The sequence below is a fragment of the Cornus florida genome, unplaced genomic scaffold, assembly GCF_030987335.1.
Source record: "Cornus florida cultivar Cherokee Brave unplaced genomic scaffold, ASM3098733v1 CherokeeBrave_3.0.0_Hap2_Chr03, whole genome shotgun sequence".
NCBI classification, from domain to species: domain Eukaryota; kingdom Viridiplantae; phylum Streptophyta; class Magnoliopsida; order Cornales; family Cornaceae; genus Cornus; species Cornus florida.
Window position 1 is genome coordinate 53,421,676 of NW_026775573.1, and position 23,714 is coordinate 53,445,389.

Below are 23,714 nucleotides of genomic sequence, written 5' to 3' on the forward strand. Positions count from 1 at the left end.
TCTTTTCAATCCCCCATTCAGTTAGCAATGTATAAATCTTTTCTGTCAAAGCAACACCATTGTACAGTGATGGCATGTAAGAGAAGTTCAAAACTCTTTTTTGTAAGCGCCAATCCACATCAATAAAATGTGTAGTAAGAGATAAGTACCCATCAGTAGTTAGAAAAGACCACAAATCAGATGTTAGAGAAATCCTACCATTTGTTGATTCCAACATATGTCGAAGCCTACCCTTTTCATTTTATGCATCCTTAATATGTCAGCCTTGGCTGTGTTCCTACTTACGGGCTGAGCCTCCTCATTTAAATAACAACACATGTTTCTAATGCCCTCATATTCAACAAATTGAAATGGCAGATCATGCATAATGATAGCAGCACTCACTAACTCACGAAATTTATTAAAATCAAACTTAGAAGCACGCATAGATATGGATCCAGATGACTGAGATAAAAGCAACTGACCTATGTCCCGTGTATCCCTCCTAACACACGAATCTATATGCCTCTTTAAATTACCAGTGCCATACCTGCCCTCCGCAATCAACCAAACTTTTGGTGTGAGTTTTCTTTTGTGCTTCGTGTCCTATTTCTTTTTCGGTTGCACTTGCACATCTGCATTTTCATTCTGATCCACTTCAAGGTCAATTAAATCAAGATCATCTTCTGATCCACTTTCGTCAAGTCTCATAGCAGAATCCATCTAAATATTACCAAAAAATAAATAAATAAATAAATCAAACATATATAATAATTAATAAAGAGGACATATATAATAATGATTTGTTATAGTACGTAGAGAGTGTAATAGTAAAATAGTATGGGAATGCTGATTTTTCACATATATGCAAGGGGAAAGAAACTAGTATTATTGCATTGTTGATAACATTTTTATGGCGAAATCATATTATTTCAATTCAGAGTCCATCTGTATAGAGGGAATTTCATTCCTCACAAATTAATGCCCATAAAAGAATTTAATAAAAAAGATTAAAGAGATTTTTGTCAGCAAGTAGAAATGTTTATTCTTAGATTTCTAAAAAGGATCCATTAAATGGTAGCAGTACAGTATTCATTGTGTTGTTGCAGTTGCAAACAATAAATACTCCTACACTTGCATTTCTAATTGATCAACACAACCAGTTGGATTCAAAACAATAATAAAAAAAAAAAATTTAAAAAAAAAAAATTCGTGATATATACCGTAAAATACTAGATCATATCATATTGGCATACTATTATGATATTATCCTCTTCTTTATTTTATTTTATTTTTTTCCTTTCACATATCCCATATGTCGTATAAGTTTCAGCCTTTCTAAAAATACAATTGAATAAAACAAATATGGACCAACAAACATAGTACAAATGTATTAAAATGAAAATAAAACCACAAGAAGAAGAGGAAGAAAGTGGTATCATTAACTTTTAAAATCCAACAAACGCTCAGCTAAATCAAAAGAAAAAAAGAGTACTAAAGAAAGCTGTACATGTCAGAAAGCTATAAAAATTGATAGCTATTCTTGGCTTTTTAATTATCCAGGCATATTTGCTAAGTAAATCTCCTCTAGTTGACATCACAAACTGATATTTCAATATCCAGATAAATAATTTTCCTTAAAACTGACATTGTTGATATCTGTCTACTACTGGGGTGTGTTTGGAGGCAATGTTGAGTAAGAATGACTCCTTATTGTCCATGGCATGCTATGATGCTATGATTGTTATCTATTGGTTCTGAATTGCAATTAAAATTAGGGTCTTGAACTACTCAAATGGTTCTACTAACTTTTATTCTCACTGAAGGTCTCAAGCAGCCATTTCCAAACCGAAAAAAGGAAAAAGGAACTCTGGAATAACCTTGGTTAAAGTCTCCTAAATTGGGTGGTACTGGTACTTGGTCAGCAACAAAATGAGAACTTTTTAAAAAATGGGATGAGAAGAAGAAGTTTCTGTAGAAATTTGCTATGATGTCTACTACTAAACTTTAATTGAATCTTCATAATAAACAATGAGTTCCAACCTTGATGCTGTAACTAGGCAATTACCGAAACATTTAAGTGAAATTATTAATCTTCCGATATAGAAGAGTAAAAATCAATAACAGAGCATAAAACTATAAATAGAATAGAATCATTACTATAAACAATAACAAATAATTACATGTTTAAAAGTAGATCTGAAAGAAAAAAAATTAAAGAAAACTTGTTTTCAAGTAGATTTGAAAGAGGAAAAACAAAAAAAAAAAAAAAATCGATCTCTTGTTGTTTCAGAGTAGATCTGAAAGAGAGAAGACAAAAAAATTAAAGAAAAGTGGAAAACTTACTTCAATTGTTCAAGGTTTGTGTTCTTCGCTGGTTCGCTCGAAGTGTAGACTGTAGTGTTCTTGAACTTCTTGGTCACTCGAGGTGTGCTGGTGTGGTGTGGATTTGAGAGAGAGAATGAGTTGTCTGGTGTTGAATCTTTCAGAGAGAGAGAGAGGAAAGAGGAGAGACCGAGAGGTCCGAGAGAGAGACGGAAGAGTGAAGGCGCCGCGTAAGGTAAGACTGAAGAGTTGTCTGGAGACTGGTGTTAAATCTGTTGATCTATTTTGTATAATAGCCTTAATAGGGTTTCTTGTGTAACAATAAAATGACCAAAATGTCCCTAATAATCAGGTCAAAATAGGTAATGGCTTAGACGGGTTCACGGGTGACACATTTAATTAAATGGGTTAAACGGGTTGAGCAACATAAACCCGAAAATGACACGTTTAACTAAACGGGTTATTCGTGTCAACCCGTTTACGACACGAACCCGTTTATGGTAAACCCATTACCCATTTAACTCATGTCGTGTACGTGTCGTGTTGGGGGGTCGTGTCGAACTTTGCCACCCCTAGTTCTAGATACAAAGACAACGATCTCACTAAATTAGGCCTTTACAGTTTGGAAGATTTTTAGAGCAATCCACACTAAATTGACCATAACTTCCTTTACTGTTGTCATTTTGGAATGAAATTGGTATAACTGGAAAGAAGACTCAAAATCATTGAACTTAGACCCAAATTTGACCCAATTTGGTTAAGAAATGAGGGAGTTATAACTGTTTGAAGTTGGCTTAAAAATCTGGTGTCCTGCAAGCGTCAGCTGGTTAAAACCATGCGTCAGTCGGCCGAAAACAAGAGGGTCAGCCGGCTGACAGAGATAGTCAGCCGGATGAACAAGGTTTCAGCGATGCCAACTCTCTGTTTTGGCCAAATTGAACTGTCGGCCGATGACGGGTCTGCCGAGGGCCGCACTACCATCAAGCTTGGAGAGTGTGTGCATTTTAAGGCGAGGGCCAAGAGATTTACATTTATAAAAGCCACTACTACCTTTCACTATAAATATAGCTAGGGCGAGTAGGGATCGTCCCAAGGGATTGTGAGGATCAAACAAGGTTGTGGAATCGCAATTAGGGCTAGTAGGTCGAATGATCAAACAATTAGTTGGTCGGTTGATTAGACTAGAGAGCAACTAAATTAAACTAAGTGATGACAATATAATGCAAATAAGAGTAAATAAGAGAGAGAGAGATCTTGGGGTTTAGAGATCACCACCAAACAATGCATTTCTATACTATTGACCAGTGACTAATGAGGGCAAATAGTGTGTTGCAATATTGGTGTGTGTGTGTGTTTGGTTGATTCAACAAGCAAGGATGACTAGTTAAGCATGTATTGTTTAAACATCATGTGAAAGGCACAATATATCTAAGCAATGCAGCATATATTGTCTAAACAACATGTGAAAGGCACAATAGATCAAAACAAGTCATTAATCCTTTCATTAAGCTCACAATCCAAATATAACACAAGGTTAGAGACATATGCTACTTGTATTCAAAAGCTTGGATCATCAAACAACAAGCATGGATTGTCCTCCCTTTTAACACTACACTACAACTACATTACATCTACACTACATCTACGCTACTAGCATGAAAATAAACTAGGGGAGAGGCACAATCCATCAAGAAATAAGTATGAACCATCAAGAAAATCACAAAAGCATTCCTTTAAGCACTATGTTTTGACAATCTTTAAATCTATAGCATCAATACACATAGACATGTATCAATAACACAAGAAATAGAGGCAAATACATGAACATCTAGTCTAGCATACATAGACATATGGATAGAATGAAATGATCAATTGGAAGCATTAAATCACATAAATCATTGAATAAACAAGATCTATATATATCAAAGTGTCAAAACATTAATTACAACACTAATCCCTCAATAATACACAAGATTAAGATATAGAAAGCATGCTTGGGGATAACTCTAGCCCCAAGAGGATGTCTAGCCACTCATGGTGATGTTGCTCCAACCCTCAAGGGCTAACTCCATAGAGGAAATCTGCTCCTTGTTGATGAAGAACTCTAATGGTGTCTCTAGCCTCCTCCTCCTCTAAGCTTGCTCCAAGAGAATAAACCCTAGAATTGTATATGTCTCAAAAAGTGCGTCATATTCCTTTTATAGGTAGGTCAAATGACACACAAAAATGAGCTGGGTCGTGCAAAGAATATTCTCTAATGATTGGATAGACGACGGATTGCACAAGCTGGAAATTTAACTTTTTCACACTGGAGGAAGTTCGATCGATCGAACCTTGGAGTTGGATCGATCGAACTGGCTGAGATCCATCGAACTTATGCTGGATCGATCCAACTGGTTGAGCTTTTTGGGAAAAGACAAATCCGAGATATTTTGGAAGATATTTTTGGGAAAAGAACAAAAGTGGTTAGTGGGTGGTACAGTTGTGGATAAGATCAATTATTTGAATAAAGACAAAAGTGTTCGATCGATCGAAGGATGGTGTTCGATCGATCGAACTTTAGAATTTTTGCTTTGGGTCAAGGCTTGGATCTATCTTGAAGTGCTAAGATCGATAAGTGTTCAATCGATCGAACCTTGAAGTTGGATCGATTGAACTTTGTTGCTTCCCACCTATGGCTTCATTTACTTCCTTCTTTCTCCACTTTGCTCCTTTCTTTGTTTAATCCCAGAATTGCTTCAATTAAGCTCTTATTTGGCTGAGTTAGCTTATTTTTGGGATAAGTGCCTGAAAATAGAAATAATATGAAATCAATCTAAAACGGTAAAGTAAGATAGATAAAGGTACTATAATGCCTAAGCTTAAGGGGTTTAAATACGCACTTTTCAGCACTCATCACACCCCCAAACTTAAATATTGCTAGTCCCTAGCAATGAACTAGAAAGTAAAGGAATGAAATGAACAACTATACAACTATGAACTAGAAAACAATAAATGGATAACGCCACTTTCGTAGGGAACACGATTGCACTTAGCATATGCAACAAGCCTTTTAAACCCCTAGGTCACCCCTAGTGGACGAGTGAAGTCTCGTAAGGGTTTCTAGAAATAGTACCCACAAACATTAAGCTCATTTTTTCAAAAAAAGGCACCAATATTGCAAACAATTATTAGGAAAAAACTACCTCAAGTATGCAATTTTTCAAACATTTCCAAGTAATCTCCCAAAATTTCAACATCAAGCAAACAAGTATGGTCCTCCACACATCAAGAAAATGATCATGAAAATTAAAACAACTCTAGAATCCTTTTTGAGTGGATGGCATCAAATGTGTTGCTATCTAAGCCAACTAAAGAATTAATCACATCCTTACCCTCAAACTAGCACACAAATCTAGTACCGATCATCAAGACAAAAAGTGGACCTTTTATTAAAGCTTTATTGTTCTAGGTGCGCTTATTCTTTTCACTCGATTTTTTTTTTTTTAGGATCAAAGATGGAAGCATGGTGCAATGTGTTGATCTATTAAGCTTTCTAGCGATTCATGAGGTTGAGCGTTAGGTCAATGACTCCCAAACCAGACGGCTTTAGGGCATTAGGCATTCAACTACCCCTACGGACTTACAAGCTCAAATCAACTAGGTTACAAATCAAGACAACCTCCATCTAATCATTTCCCACTTCTCACCATTTGGGAGAAGTCCTCACTTTTTATTGCTTCTGCAACTTTTTTTTTTTTTTTGAATTCAATTATTAACCTAGAGTTTGGGCCCTCCACCTTTCGGCGCGAGAAATTCAGTGCTTGATGAGGCTAGAATCCCGGTTACTTAGTGAAAAGGGGTTGTTATCCACCTTTATCAAGAATGAAAGCTTTCAATGCACTACTAGCTCAATTGGGATATAACCAATTCAATAATCAACAAAGCATGTACCCCGCAAATGAATGCTAGTGTGCACCGGTGCTAGTGTAAAATCCTAGAATGAATCTCAAAATAATCACAAAATCAAAATGATGTGGACCACAAGTGCAAGCAAGATATCAATCTTTCGAAAAATTTACTCCTAAATGGCATCCACAAGGCATACAAGGAGTATTGGACTCTCAAGTCAAGCAATTTTTAAATTTTAAGCAATATAGTCCTCAAAAGATCAAAATCATAGCTAGATGTGGACCAATCATAGAAATATCCCTCAAATACACAAGTCATGCTCAAAATTTTGAATTTAAAACTCAAACTGCAAAGCACCATTCCCCCCAAACTTAAATAGCACAATGTCCTCAATGTGCAAGAGAACAAGGGAAAGAGTATACCAGTGCAACTAAGCAAGAATGATTGGGACTGAAGTATCCGAAGTGGGTGGCATGGCCCCCCCAAACTTGGGATGAACTATGGTCCTGAAAATTGGCACTTGCATAAACTCATCAGATAACAAAATGGGATAATCAGTGCACAGTGGACATGCAAGTGTAAATGGGATAAACAGATAAAGAAATGATAGAGGTATAAGGGTGGTCCTGAAAATCGGGTAGCACTCTCTCACTGAAGTCACTGTGATGCACCTGATGGAGTCAACCATACAGATATGAGAATATAATATATGACATCCACAGTAAAAATATATATATATATATATATATATATATATATATAAAGTACTGGTACATCAAAAGATCTAAGCCGACAGACCGGCTACAAAAATAATATTGTACAGTGACAAAAGTAAAGTATCAATAGGAGAGAGGGATCATGAAATAGAAGGAACTGGGAACTCAGGAGGATGAGGTAGGACGGGCAGGTTGAGCTCCGCGGATATCTCTGGATAGATCTCGGAACATAGTCGCGACATCCGTGCGGAAGGCAACAAAATCAGCTCTGTGGGCTATAAGATCAGCTTGTATAGCAACAACAGCATCCTCAAGAGTCTGCAGACGTACTCCAAAGCCGGGGGTCAGATCTGGAGCCTCAGGTATAGAAAAGTCAGAAAAAAGCTCCTGAGTCTGCTCCTGCTCGTGAATGGGCGACCCAACCGGAGAGTACTGCTCGGTGGCGTCTGCAGGGCGCTCTAAATCAATATCTATATTGTGATACCCCTCGGATTCGAGACACGGGTTGATCAGGCCCAGGCCCAAACCCGAGGGATATCAAAGAATTAATATGTAACCGAACACAGAATACAAGATGAAATAAAATAAAATAATAATAAGCTAGAAGAATGCTAATTAAAATCCTCAAAATATAACTATAAAAATCCGATAAATCCAAACTCCAAACTCCATAAGTTACAACTTGGGAATCCATCCAGTGGACCCCTTATTAAAAACCAAAAGAAACTAAACATCTGAAAAAGAAACTAATGGTAAACATAGCAAAGATTCCTACGTAGTCGGAGGAATGAATATTTGTATCTGCTCTGCACGTCCAAGCCCTAACCCTGGAACTGACGAACACCTGAAAAATAAAAGAATGGGTCAGGCCCACATGCAAGTCATATTCTACTACGATCCAAACAGTAATCCGATACGCAGATACATCCTACGAAGACTCAACAATATCTAAAGTAGTCCATATGTAAATATATAGTACACACTATAAGACGTTCATTAGTCCAGTAGGTCTGTCTCAGCCTAAGTAGAGATACCATGCAAATCGCACAATAATATGATCATGTGTACCTAGATCTACCAGGGAACAACACCTATGTCTAGTTATCCATCCTAGGCGATATACGCGCCCTAACCATAGTCCTGAGATCCAAACTCATACCATGGCATCATATAACATATATATAAAATCCTTGTACTCCTAATACAAAATATCAACCATCTGTATTGTGGTTTGATATATGTATCACCAATCCATCATGAAACCACCACATGTCATTCAAGCGTTTTATTGATATGACACAAATATGAGATGAACTTAACATTTTTGGTTAATCCATCATTAAATCCAGATTAGGTAGAACACAGTGTTTGAAACAGTCCATACCCAGTACGCCACCGTCCCATACCGGTGCATACAATCCTCTATTCAACATAGTTAACAAAAATAGCACCATATACATCTATTAACTATTCTCTAGAATCAACATACAACCAATCTAATCTGTGTATGATTCAATTATACATTTAATATAAGATATAGAAATCCTATTCCAGTCCTTCGAATTTAGAAAGAAAGACTACGCATATAACTCCTCCAAAATAGTACAGTAACTGATGAAATATACCGTATAATTAAACATCAATTAATTTCCATTCAAGCGTACTTATTTTTTTTCAGAATAAATAATACATGCCTATAAAATAGTTGAAACATGAATAACAGTTTAGAATCATGCTAGAAACCAAATTGCTTTATGGAAACAATAAGCAATTGTCAAAGTATAATTCAACCTTCCACATACGGTGTATTATTATAGGTTATCCAATGCTTCAATATTAATACTAACATGCTTCCCAATCCTTTTTATATCTCTAGAACAATTATACAGACCATCCATATCCCCTGAACCAACCTAAAAACCTTCCTACAGGCCAAACTGGACCCAAAACCACGTAGAAACCAAGAACAAAGGTTGGAGCCGCCTCCACTGCATGTGGAGTCGGCTCTACCTCTTATGGAGGTGGCTCCACCCTTGGGGTGAGCCGGCTCTACTCCACTGTGAGCCGTTGCTCGTAATCTGATCATCTTCTTCACCTCCGGTGAAGTTCAGAGGCTCTGTACAATTTTTATAACTTATTCTAGAGTTCAATTGATGTTCCAGAGTTAATTATAAGCATGGTCACATCCCATATACATGAAATATTTTCAGGTTTAAATATTAACGCAAACAGACTTTCAAGTGAGAACTACTTCCAACCAACGACAGAATTATGCAACGATTTAAAATTGATACAAACATAATTACAAGATGAATTATGATATTTATTTAATCCATTTTAACGTTGGTTCAACCCCTGGAGTTATCCTAAACATGCACAAATCACGAATTAAAGGGAAAGAGAAGAATAGTGACTTGCCTTTGAGTTTCAGATTTGAAACTCTAAACTGTCGTCTCCTGAATTTTCCGATGAGGTTTCCGACTGTTGTTCCACCTTTGTCACTCTAGGTTTAGTCTTCGTTGAAACTCACAACCCTAGCTTCCTTCCTCTCTGTAACTCTCTCAAGTTCTCCTCTCTGCTTCTCCCAAAACCACAACTGTTTCTCTCTGTATGTTCTCTACGTGTATGGGTTTTATTTTTAAAACCCTAGGTAGAACTCGTACATGTATTTATAGGTGTTTGTAATACACAACCCTAATTCTAGTTGCAATACAAGAAGGAAACCTACATATACCAAGTCGGCTACCATGAAACCTAAAACCCTAATCCTAACTCACGCATTTAACTAATTAAATCAATTACAAATAACTCAATTAAAATAATCATAATTAAATAAAACAAGTATAAAATTAAATGCCAAATAAACAAATAACAATTACACATTTAATCAAATATCAATTAAATCAATTTTAAACAAAATAACCCTATTTAATTAAAACAATTTACAATTAAGCAAATAATTAAAAATTAAACAAAATAGATGCAATTTAAGCAACACAACAAAGAAGGAAACAATTAATCAAATAAAAAGACAATTAAATCAAAAATAAAATACCAGAAATATCCTTTTAAAATTAGGCGTATTACATATATGATCAGTAGCTGGATCGACTGGTGCGTCGTTTGCTACGGGATCTGCTGCTGCTGCTGCCTGAGTTGCTGCTGCTGCCTGAGTTGCTGCCTCGGCCTCCTCCTCAGCCTCTAGCTCCTCTGCAGCCACTACTGCATGGTCCTGCAGTCTAGTAATAATGGCGTTGTAGCTTTTGGTCCAGTCCTTCTTCAGAAAGTGACAGGAACCTCTCTCAGGGTGCTCCCGAGGATGAATAGGGTAGCGCTGGTCGATCAAAATCTGAGTGATGAGGTGGCTGAATGGAAGAGACTTAGCCCGTCCGGGCGTTTCCTTGCTAATGTACTAATCATATAGCTTCCTTATCACGCTCCAGATGAGCGCGGGAATAGACACCCAGTGCCCGGTGCAGAAGGCGTAGAGGGCTGTCAAATAATCCCCCCTCCTCTGAATCTTGTGCCCGGCCATGTAGATGTTCCTGAAGAGCACGAAATCAATAAACCACAGGTCATCTGGAAGGAATGTTCGGGTGGCGAAGGTCTCGCCAGCGGCATGGTGACCTGTAAGAAAGACCGCCATGTCAGCATATGAAGGCCTGTATAGCCTCGGATATGTCTCCTGAAGCTCTGGAGGACAGCGGTGTGGGCAGTGGCAAGAGCGGGCTAGTGAGTCCACTGTGATGGTGATCTGATGGCCATCTACAGAAGTGACCAGCTCTGCTGTGGTACGCGGGGATGGTCGGAGGTTCTGGTAGAACAACCGTACCAGCAGCGGGTAGACTGGCTCTGTGACTGGGGCAAGAATAGCTGCTAGGCCCCTCTGAATGATATCGTGGTAAGCTGATCGGGTCAACACCGATCTGGAGAAAAAGGTCGTGTCGAACACTGACTCATAGTCGACCGCCATATGCGCATATCTAGGTACGAGCCTATCAAGCTCCTGAGCTGGCTGAGCTGGCTGACGTAGTGGAGATGGTACGGGTGAATGCTCAACTCCAGCATGTGGTGGAGATGGTGATGGAGTAAATGCAGGATGAGCTGCAGAGGTGGATGGAATATGATCAGCCTCTACCTCAGCCTCGTGAGATGGTGACTGAGGTAGGGTAGCCTGTGCTGGCTCCTCCTGTGCATAAGAGGGCTCTGCTGGCTCCTCTGTCCGTGGTCTAATATGTCGGTGGGGCCCGTGTTGCCTGTTGGCAACGATCTTCCTCTTAACCATGGCCTGCAAAAAGAAAAAGAAAAACTTGCAATGAGAGTTAATGCCAAAATAAGAAATTTTAAGCACAATATAGAAACATGTATGTCAAGTAAAATAGACAAAATAGATATGATATGAATCTATGCAAGTGACAGGATGTGAAGCATGCTAAATAATGTAAGTATGAAATGCATCCAATATGGAATGTCACAGGCATTGGGCATATATAAGACAGCATGAACATAAGGCATGATGAATGAAGTGTGTGTGTGAGATCTGTGAAGTTTGATCGATCAGAAAAAAAAAAAAAAAAAAAAAAAAAAAGTGAGATCGATCACAAAAGTTGGATCGATCGAAAATAAGTTCGATCGATCTCACAACTTCAATCAATCTGAGACATGAGTTCGATCGATCTCTCAAGATCGATCCGAGATACAAGTTCGATCGATCGAACTGTGTGACGAATGTAAACAGTCACAGATTTGTGACTTTGGAAGCATGAGGCCCACACGAACGTGTTCGTGGGCCCATCAACACAACAAATCCACAAATATCATTACCCAATCATGGCCCATCCTCCCAAAATAGATCAAACACATACATATACATACGAAACATATACACATATATATATACATAGAAACTCAGTGCTTCGAAGCTTCAAAAATGGAGATTCAATCATGTATAAAGCAAGTACGCAACATATAAAGCATACAATCATCATATCGAAGCTTAAATCATAGGTGAGATCTCGGATTTTACCTCAAATCGAAGGGAAAGAAGTGGATGCTAAGATTGGATGAGGAATCCGAGATGAGGGAGAGAGAGTAGCTTGGATCTCGTCGGAGATGAGAGAGATGAGCTTGTACAGTTGCGACGAAGAGGGGTTGGGGTTTGGAAGGTTGGATCAATCTAAATGATCGATCTTGAGACCCTCCAGGTCTATTTTAAAAACATTCCTGATAGAGTTCGATCGATCGAACTGAGACTTCAGATCAATCGAACTTTGATGAACTCTCTTCAAAGTATTTTTGGATTTTTGAAATTTTTGAAAAATGCAAAACTAAAATTAAAAATTAGAATTAAAATTAAAATTTATAAAATAAAATAAAATAAAATAGAATAAAATATTTTTTTAATTGAATAATCAATAATAATTAAAACAAAATCTTTTTGTATTTTTGAAATATTTTTGAGAAATAAAATAAAATGAAAATGAAATGAAAATAAAATAAAATAAAAGTGAAAATATTTTTGGATTTTTGAAAATTTGAAAAGTCAAAACAAAGTCAAAATAATGAAATGAAGAACTGAGATCAATCGGAACAAGAGTTAGATCGATCGGACAGAGAGCAAAAATATGTAGGTTTTTGGCTCAAAAAATTGGCTAAGTGTTGGAACTTGAAGATCGATCGAACTTGGAAATTGGATCGATCGAAAAAGTTCAGATCGATCTTGGAATGTTTCGATCAATGAGACAGAGAGCTGAAATATGCAGGTTTATGCAGGCTCAAAAATTTTCTAAGTGTTGAATCATGAGATCGATCGAACTTTGAAGTTGGATCTATCGAAGATTTCCTGATCGATCTAAGAATTAGTTTGAACGATGGGACAGATAGGTGATTTGGATGCAGGTTTTTGCCGGTCGAAAAATTTTCTAAGTATTGGATGCAGAATGGAGTTTGATCGATCGAATTCAGGTTTGAGATCGATCAAACTATGCAGAATGCTCAATAATGACATGAAAGCTCATACAATCCTCGCCAAAGTTCCTTTCAATGCATATGAACCAAAAACAAGTATCTAAACTTCGCAAGAAATGAAATGAAAGATAGAAATGAGGGAGGAATAGGGTTTTGACACCCTACGAAATGTCGTTGCTAGTCTTTAACGTCTCTAGCAAGACATTGGGCTCTTTTAGCCTGGATCAAAGATCTTATAATACATCCCCACCTTGTTGGGGTGATAGATGCTTTGAACTCCACCCAACAAATGGTTCTTTGAAGAACTTGTTGGATTAAGCTCAAAAGAAACTTTTGATCCTTTGTCTATGCAATCATAACCTTTGGGCTTCTATGCCTTTTCAAAGCAAGAATTTGAAACAAGACTTTTAGAATGCAAAGTTGAAGATGATTCTTTGGAAGTTTTGGTCTTACACAAAAGCTCACTTCCTTGACATTGAAGATCATGACATTTACCTACAACATTAACATCTCCTTCATATTTGTCAAATGAATTGGATGTGGGATTAAAGATATTCAACTTCACCTTCATTTGGCCAAATGAGATCTTCATTATCCCCGTCCTACAATTGATGTTGGCATTAGCGGTTGCCAAGAAAGGACGGCCAAGGATAACGGGAATTTGGCTCTTAGGATTGGGGACAAGTTCCGTATCTATGACAACGAAATCAACGGGGAAGAAGAATTTATCAATTTTAATCAAAACATCCTCAATTATACCCCTAGGCTTCTTAATTTATCGGTCGGCAAGTTACAAAACTACCGATGTCGGTTTCAATTCACCTAGGCCCAATTTGACTTAAACCGAGTATGGAAGAAGGTTAACACTTCCTCCTAAGTCAAGAAGCGCCCGATTAATGATATGATCACCAATAATGCATGATGTAGTGTGTAATACCCCTAATTTTAAAAAGGATATTCCTGGTATTTAATTTATTATTTAAGTGTATTTTATTTGATTATGTGTCATTATTTTTTTTTATTAGGTGCTTAATTGTTTTCTTTTGTGGTAATTTAATTTATTTAAATGATATTTATTTTTAGTTATTTGATTGGAATTACTTGTTAGTGTTTTAATTATTTAATTGGCATTAATGGTTTAAGTGTAATTGGTTTAATTATTCTATGTGTGTCTTATTTTATGTGTGTCTTATTTGGTTTAATTGGGTTTACTAATTATTATTTTGTTCAATTAGATTATTTGTTAAGTATTTAATGGTGAATAGGGTAATTAGGTAAATACATCTAACTAGGGTTTTAATTACAGTATAAATTAGGGTTTTATATTATAGCCGTCGTAGGTTTCTACGTTAATTGGATGGGCCGGTTAGGATTGTGAGTTGGACTTAAATGAACCTAGGGTTTAGGAAAACTCTATAAGTATAAGGTAGACGTCTGTGTAGGGTTTTTTTAAACAAAGCACACGTTTTGTGGAAGTGGAGAAGGAAAAACGCAGTTTTTCCATTCTACCCAGATTTCATCAAACATCCAATCCCGCTTCGTCCGTGGTCCGATCGAGCTGAATTTTGGAGGAGAGGTTCACGACTCAGTGACGCACAATCTGAACGATGGAGATCAGAGTTTGACCTCGGGAACAGTGATTCGTACTCGTGAACAGTAACTGGGTCGCACAGGTTTTTTCCATTCTGCCCAGATTTCATCAAACATCCGATCCCGCTTCGTCCATGATCCGATTGAGCTGAAATTTGGAGGATAGGTTCATGACTCAGTGTCGCACAATCTGAACGGTAGAGATCATATTTTGAGTTCAGGAATAGTGTTTCGTACCCGTGAACAGTAACCGGGTTTTGGAACTCGCCGGGATTTTTTAAGAAGACGACGTTGAAACTTTGAACAAAAGTTTCTGAGGCAAGATTCTATCCTTACTCTTTCCCTTAGGCTTCATACTCTTTGCACTCTTAAATGATTTCAGGATTAATGAAGATTAAACCAAACTAAAATGATATCTGTTTTGCTATGAAACTGGTAGTTACAGTAGTGTTGTATGCTTGTTCAACCTAGACTAAGCATGTTTGTGGATGCATTGTGGTTCTGTGGTTCACGTTTTTCCTTACCACTGCTACTATAAATTATTGGAAGGATGGGTCTAGATGATAGCTATCTTAACTGCTGTAATAGCAACTGTTGGAACTTAAATACTATGAGGATTTGAGTTTAACACTAGATCGGTTTTGTGGAACACTATAATTTGAGCATGTCTACATACATACTGTGAATATCGTTTTGATGCTTACATTATCACAGTTAGTATCAACTGTGGAGGTTAGGATTTTGTGATACATACCCTACATATCTGTATGTCATTTGTAAGGTGTTAAATGGAAGTTTTAATTAATTCTGTCTTTATATCAGACTAAAGGGAATAACTTAAATTGGGCATGTATATGTTGTTGTTGTGACCCTGTTTATCAATGCTTATTTTATCACTGCTAACATTGAATGTTGGATGTTGGAATTTAGTTAATATATACTTGATTTATTGGTATTATTGACTACTGGAGGATTGGAAAGTAGGCACCGGTATGGGACGGTGGCATACTAAGGATGGGTTTGGTTTTTAAAACAATACCATTACCCACCTACTTGGAATAAGGATGGGATTAACTAAAAGTTAAGTCCCGTGGATTTGTATTGTCATGGCAACTACTTGTTGAGCGGCAATACTAGGGATTTTGGATGGATTTTATATATGTACTGTTATGGTGCCTCGGTATGAGCTTGAGCCTCAGGACCGATGGCTAGGGAACGTATATGCATCGGGATGTGTAGCTGGCTACGATGGTTGGAGGTGTACCCTGTTTAGGTATAGGTACATATGCCCACTTCGTGTGCGTTTTAGCATGTTACCTCTATTCAGGTTGAGACTGGCCTGTAGTCCAGTGAGAGTCCTTTAGTGTGACTATATATATATATATTTACGGACTATTAGCTATTGTTGAATTGTTTAGGATGTACATGCATATCGGGCCTCTGTTTGGATTGTAGTAGTATAGAACTTGCGCGTGGGCCTGACCCACTTCTATTTTTCAGGTACACGACAGTTCCAGGCTTAGACGTGTTCGTGCTGAGCAGAGGTCTCTATTCACTCTTCTGACGATGTAGGGCTCTCTCTATAGTTTTATTTCTGGACGTTTATTACAGTTGTTCTATCTTCCGTTTGGATGTTTAATAGGGGTCTACTAGAGATGGATTCCCAAGTTGTAAACTGATGGAGTTTTGGAGTTTGGGTTTGATGGATTTTAATAATTATAATATTTTGCGGATTCTATTTTTAGTTCCTTCCAGCTTTAATTTCATTTCTTAATTTATTTTGTATTCCGTGTTCATTATAAAATATTAATTGTTTGATATTCCCTTGGGTTTGGGCCTGGGGCTGATCAACCCGTGTCTCGGATCCGAGGGGTATCACATAGTGGGTGAACCGGGGTCCTTAAACTTTGGAAGAGTATTATGTTGCAAAATTGAGCTTACTTGCTCGGTCAAAACCACTTTTCTTGGTGCTTGGCTCTTGTTCTTCCGCTTTTGGGTGCACAAGTCTTTCAAGAATTTAGCATAAGCCGGAATTTGCTTGATTGCATCCAATAGTGGAAGATTAACTTTCACTTGCCTAAACATTTTCATGATTTCATTGGTTTTTGCCTTTTGCTTGTCTTTTGAAATGGATCCTTTTAAGGCATCCGGAAATGGAACTTTTGGTTCAAACACTTTTTCAGAATTTTCTTTTAAACTCTCTTCAACACAAGAAGTTTTTAAATCATTTTGTTTCAAATCATTTTTCAATAAAACTTTTTCAACATCATTTTTCAAAACTTCTTTTTCAAATACATTTTTCAAGACTTTCTCATTCACAAGATCATGTATATGCAATGAAGGAGGAATGGGATGTGAAACGGGACGGGTGACAACTTGAGGTTGCATCGGTTCACTCTTTTCATTGGACATTTTTACTTGATTGACAACAACCCTACCACTCCGCAAGGTAGTCACCGCATTAACATGTTCAATAGTGTGGCCTTCCGATGAGGAACACAACACATTGTTGCTTACGTGGGGCATTAATAGGCATCTTTCCCTTCTCTTTTGCATTGAGAGTGCTTGCTATTTTCCCTACTTGGGTTTCTAGCTTCGCAATAGATTGAGAGTGAGAATGAAACAATTGTGTGTTAGCCTCTAAAATGCCCAAAGCATTTAAAACTTTTTCTTCAAAGGCAGGACTTCTAGTATTTCCTTGGGAATAAGATTGGTTGGGAAAATGAGAATTAGCAAATTGATTCCCTTGTGATTGATAAGGTCTATAACCTTGGGATCCTTGGTTTTGAAGTGGAGGTGGAATGTACTTCCCTTAAAAACCGCCTTGGGAAGGGTTTGAGCCCTCTCCTTGGTTTTTCCAAGAGAAATTCAGATGATTCCTTCAACTTGGATTATAGTGAGTACCCTGAGGATTGTTCCCTTGGTTCACAAAAGCTGTATTGACTTGTTCATTAGGTTCATTTTGCACTTGTCCGTGAGGACAATGAGAAGTAGAATGAAGAACACTAGAACAAGTCATACATGTTTCATTTGATGCATGATGAGAATGGTTAGGGAAGGAAGATACTTGATTCGCCGAGTTTTGGTTAATCAAAAATTGATCAAACCTTTGAGATAAAGACTTCATTTCGGCGGCTATTTCATTTGAATGGTCGACTTGGTGTAAGCCAACACTCTTCCTACCTTGTGAATTTCTACCATTCTTGGATGATAATGTTCGATGCAAAGAATTTTTACTCATGCTCTCATAGAGACGCTACACGTCATCCTCATGCCTATCGATGTATGAGCCACCCATGGAAGCATCAACCATACCCTTATAGTTGTCCGATAAGCTCTTAAAGAAATATTGAACTAATTGCCATTTGGGCATGTCATGATGTAGACACTTCCTAAGCAACTCATTGAAGCATTCCCATGCCTCATGAAACGTTTCTCCATCCCCATGTAAAAATTCTCGAATTGAGGTTCTCATGGCATTAGTCTTAGAAACCAGATAGTACTTCTTCAAGAACTCTTGTTACATTTCTGCCCAAAAAGTGATTAAAAAAGGCCTAAGATTGTTAAACCAATACTTTGCCTTGTCTTTTAAGGTGAATGAAAAAAGTTTGAGTCTTAAAACCTCTTCCAGCATGTCCGTATATTTTACGGTGGAACATACTTCAAGAAACTCATCTAAATTCTTGTAAGGTTCTTCACTTGGAAGTCCATGATAGTTATGAAGCATTTGAATGGTTTGTGGCTTAATTTCATAATGATGTGCTCTAAACGGAGGCAATTGGATGCATGTAGATGCATTATATTCATTAGGCACATAATGGTCTCTTAAAGTAAGAGGTGGATTAGCTACTTGAGGTGCAACATGAATACCTTGGTTTTAAATTCCTTAATTGATGATGGGAGGTTATGGAGCATACATTGGCCTTGGCATTCCATATGGAACTTGGCCTTATTGTTGTGGTGGTTGGTGAATGAATGGCCTAGGCATGCCTAATGGTACTTGTATGTTCTCATTGTGCACATTAGGATGAAGGATACCTTGTTGGTCTATGTGACCAAGGTCCTCAACATGATCATCATTATGGTCATCCATTGATAGATTGGTTCTATTTGAACTTCCTCTTCCCCTAGGATTTCTAACGATGGATTCAAGATGCAAATCTAAAGGGACAAGAGTTGGTCTCAATGAACGACGTCCATGTATGCACAATGCAAAACACAACAAGCACAAAAACTAACAAACACTATGCCTTCACAACAATGCAATTAGACTTCTTCCACAAACAGTTAATTCATACTCCCATGCTTTAACAACAATGATGCAAGAACAAATAAAAACAAGCCTCCACGTGGGCCGACGATTTAACTAAGGGATTGAGTAAAGAAAGTCTCACAAAGGTCCTTTAGCACTTCAACTCCAAATTTAAAGCTTAGCTTAGCAAATTTTTAGAATTTTTAGCTTTTTTCCTTGTTTGCTTAGCTTGAATGCTCATTTGTTTGCTTCCTCTCCAACAATGCACCTAGTAAAGTAAGAACAACACAATAAGTAACCAAAAAGAAAAATAAAAATAAAGTAAAGACACGACCAAAAGAGTACTAATCCTAATTGATTCCACAAATCCGACGTTGTCTAATCAAATCAATCAATCCTCGGCAACGACGCCAAAAACTGATGGGTCTGCCGAGGGCCGCACTACCATCAAGCTTGGAGAGTGTGTGCATTTTAAGGCGAGGGCCAAGTATTTTACATTTATAAAAGCCACTACTACCTTTCACTATAAATATAGCTAGGGCGAGTAGGGATCGTCCCAAGGGATTGTGAGGATCGAACAAGGTTGTGGAATCGCAATTAGGGCTAGTAGGTAGAATGATCAAACAATTGGTTAGTCAGTTGTTTAGACTAGGGAGCAACTAAATTAAACTAAGTGATGACAAAAGAATGCAAATAAGAGTAAATAAGAGAGAGAGAGATCTTGGGGTTTAAAGATCACCACCAAACAATGCATTTCTATACCATTGACGAGTGACTAATGAGGGCAAATGGTGTGTTGCAATATTGGTGTGTGTGTGTGTTTGGTTGATTCAACAAGCAAGGATGACTAGTTAAGCATGTATTGTCTAAACATCATGTGAAAGGCACAATATATCTAAGGAATGAAGCATATATTGTCTAAACAACATGTGAAAGGCACAATAGATCAAAACAAGTCATTAATTCTTTCATTAAGCTCACAATCCAAATATAACACAAGGTTAGAGACATATGCTACTTGTATTCAAAAGCTTAGATCATCAAACAACAAGCATGGATTGTCCTCCTATTTAACACTACACTACAACTATACTATATCTACACTACATCTACCCTAGTAGCATGAAAATAAACTAGGGGAGAGGCACAATCCATCAAGGAATAAGTATGAACCATCAAGAAAATCACAAGAGCATTCCTTTAAGCACTATGTTTTGATAATCTCTAAATTTATAGCATCAATACACATAGACATGTATCAATAACACAAGAAATAGAGGCAAACACATGAACATCTAGTCTAGCATACATAGACATATGGATAGAATGAAATGATCAATCGGAAGCATTAAACCACATAAATCATTGAATAAACAAGATCTATATATATCAAAGTGTCAAAACATTAAGTACAACACTAATCCCTCAATAATACACAAGATTAAGATATAGAAAGTATGCTTGGGGCTAACTCTAGCCCCAGTAGGATGTTTAGCCACTCATGGTGATGTTGCTCCAACCCTCAAGAGCTAACTCCATGGAAAAAATCTGCTCCTTGTTGATGAAGAACTCCAATGATGTCTCTAGCCTCCTCCTCCTCTAAGCTTGTTTCAAGAGAATAAACCCTAGAATTGTAAATGTCTCAAAAAGTGCATCATAATCCTTTTATAGGTAGGTCAAATGACACACAAAAATAAGCTGGGTCGTGCAAAGAATATTCTCTAATGATTGGATAGACGACGGATTGCACAAGCTGGAAATTTAACTTTTTCGCACTGGAGGAAGTTCGATTGATCGAACCTTGGAGTTGGATCGATCGAACTGGTTGAGATCCATCAAACTTAGGCTGGATCGATCCAACTGGTTGAGCTTTTTGGGAAAAGAAAAATCCGAGATATTTTGGAAGATATTTTTGGGAAAAGGACAAAAGTGGTGAGTGAGTGGTACAGTTGTGAATAAGATCAATCATTTGAATAAGGACAAAAGTGCTCAATCGATCGAAGGGTGGTGTTGGATCGATCGAACTTTGGACTTTTTGTTTTGGGTCAAGGCTTGGATTTATCTTGAAGTACTGAGATCGATCAGTGTTCGATCGATCGAACCTTGAAGTTGGATCAATCGAACTTTGCTACTTCCCACCTTTGGCGTCATTTGCTTCCTTCTTTCTCCACTTTGCTCCTTTCTTTGTTTAATCCCAGAATTGCTTCAATTAAGCTCTTATTTGGCTGAGTTAGCTTATGTTCGGGATAAGTGCCTGAAAATGAAAATAATACGAAATCAATCTAAAACGGTAAAGTAAAATAGATAAAGGTACTAGAATGCCTAAGCTTAAGGGGTTTAAATACTCACTTTTCAGCGCTCATCAGCCGATTGGCTTATATCACCAGCCGGCTGACGCTTCCTGGGAGGTGAAAATTGGCCTTTTTCTGGTTACTTAAGGCATCGGATACACCTGTGGCATCAAAGGTGACCTCAAACAAGTTTGAAACCTATCCCAAATGATATAAAAATATGCATGAACATAAAAAGAAGATTGGACACATCCTACGAATACATTCTCCAACGTAAAATGACGTAAAAACCCCTTAACTATCACACCATTCCCAAACATTCATCCATTGCATATTGTTACAAAAATAATGCATAGGGTTAATATTTACATACTCCAAAAGAATAGTTTACGTTGCCGTCTAGACATTTACAAAAGAATAACAAGTTTGGTTCAAAGTTTACATGATTACCCCTTTAATACAAAAAATACAAAAGTTTTACAAAAATTACATTCTTGTCAACCTTAACTACACTTGTGAGGGTCCTTCATCAACTACATCAACTTGAAGAGGGGAGAGAGAATGCCACCATGGAAGAGGAATGAGTGGTCTTTTTGGGCGACTTGATGGCGACGACAACTGTGGTGACGCCAGAGATAACGGGGAAGAAAATCCTCCTCACCAAGTACTGCAAAGTGATATATTTGTGTATCCTGGTTATGATCGGGAATCAATGATGGCAATGAAGAAAAGGGTGAGAGAAAGAAATAAAGAATAGTTTGACTATGAGATAGAGATGGATGATGAGAGATATTATCAGTAATTGAGATTCTTTGCTAATTGGGATTCTGTAAGGATAGTTTTGCCTTTAAAATTTTATCTTTCTAAGTGTAGTACGGCTATAGTGACACATCACCATCGGCTTGAGTTTTGAGCCTGAGTATTCGATGCAAGTATCATTTTCCATTAGATTTTAGTTACCAAAATTTAATATAATAGTTTTAATGGGATTAATCCTAATGAAATATTGTGTGTGAGTGTAATAGGATGTGAGTGTATTTCTTGCCAAATACATACAAATAACATTTCATTGATACCCTTTTGTAGACTTGTCAACGGGTCGGATTTTGATCGGATTTGGCTTGATCCGATTCAAACCCGATAAGCATTTTACTCGATCCGATCCGATCCGATAAAAGTGAATTTTTTTTTTTTTATTAAAAAAAAAATTAATGTCAAAAGAAAATAAAAAACAATGATTAGAAAAAAATGATAGAAAACAAAAAAAAAAAAAAAAAAAAAGAAGATCATTTACTCTTTGTTAGTGAATAAATATTATGATATTATTAATATGTATATTAGGAGATTTATTAATATGTGGGTGAAAACACCACACTATTGTACATATACATTATGTTTTTTTTTTTTTTTTTTTAACATCTAATATAAATATATATATATATATATATATAATATAAAATATTATTATATATAGGGTTAAGTGCAATAAACCCCCTTGCTATATAAAAAATGTGCAAAAAACACCCCTAGTAGGAAGAAAAAAAAAAAAAAAAAAAAAAAAAAAGTGCATATAACTCCCTGTATTATCCATATTTTGAGCAATTTGCCGCCCTATTGAAAAAATGTGTTGAAATGTAGCCGTTGATGATGTCATTTTTTTTTTCTTCTGAAAATCCAAAAATACCCTTTTTGTGTAACAAGAATGCCCCTACCAATTTTGTTTGGATGTACTTGAAGATTTATCTGAGGAAATCCTTCTCTCTACTCCTAATATCTTTTTCCTCTTTCCAAAGTATCTATGTTGTTGTTTAACAATATGTTACCAAGAAGACATCATATATATATATATATATATATATATTATGATACCATATTTCATTTGGTTTGTGAAGTGAGATTCCACCACCTGTATATCATTTTTATTTTTTTAAATATTACTTATTTTAATATATATATAGAAACATAATCTTTCCTACAAATATTCTTTTCTAATTTTATTACTTCTATATATTTTACTTCCATTCCTAAAACTCTCCTTCTATAAGAAAATAAAATCTCTCTCTCTGTTAATTTTTTTTTCTCTCTAAAATTTCTCTGTGTTGATAGTATCTCTCATTTTTTTCTTTATCTCTAAAACGGAGCACCCAAAATCGCTTTAAGAAATTTCGTAGTACCAGTAAAGAGCACAACCGGGAAGACGTTGTTTGACCCATTCAAAAAAATCAGCAATCCAATTCCAACTTGTTTAAGAAGATCAAGAAAAAAATTAAAAACCGGTTAAAAATTTTCAAAATAAATAGATAGAAATCATAAAAAATGGATATATGAAAAATAGAGAGAAAATTAGATAGATAATTACTTATGATATTCAGAGAAGGCCACGTCAAAGCAATATTAAAAAGTTTGGATCAATTCTATGAGTATTTTTATTTGTGTGGGCTTGTTTATTTTTTATTTACAAATTCTTACACGTACATATTCCTTTTTGAATTTTAACTTGTGCACGAATACAACGTACCATTGCTTACTTAGTTAAGAAGTGTTGTGGTGAATAGTGTACATAAACAGGGCAAGCATGAAACCAAAAAAGTATATATGACTTTATGGATAATTTTGACATTTTGTATTTTTTTTTGTTAATGATAAAGTAAGATTAATTTAGTAATTTTATTATTAAATTTAAGATTTTTCATTATCTGGCAT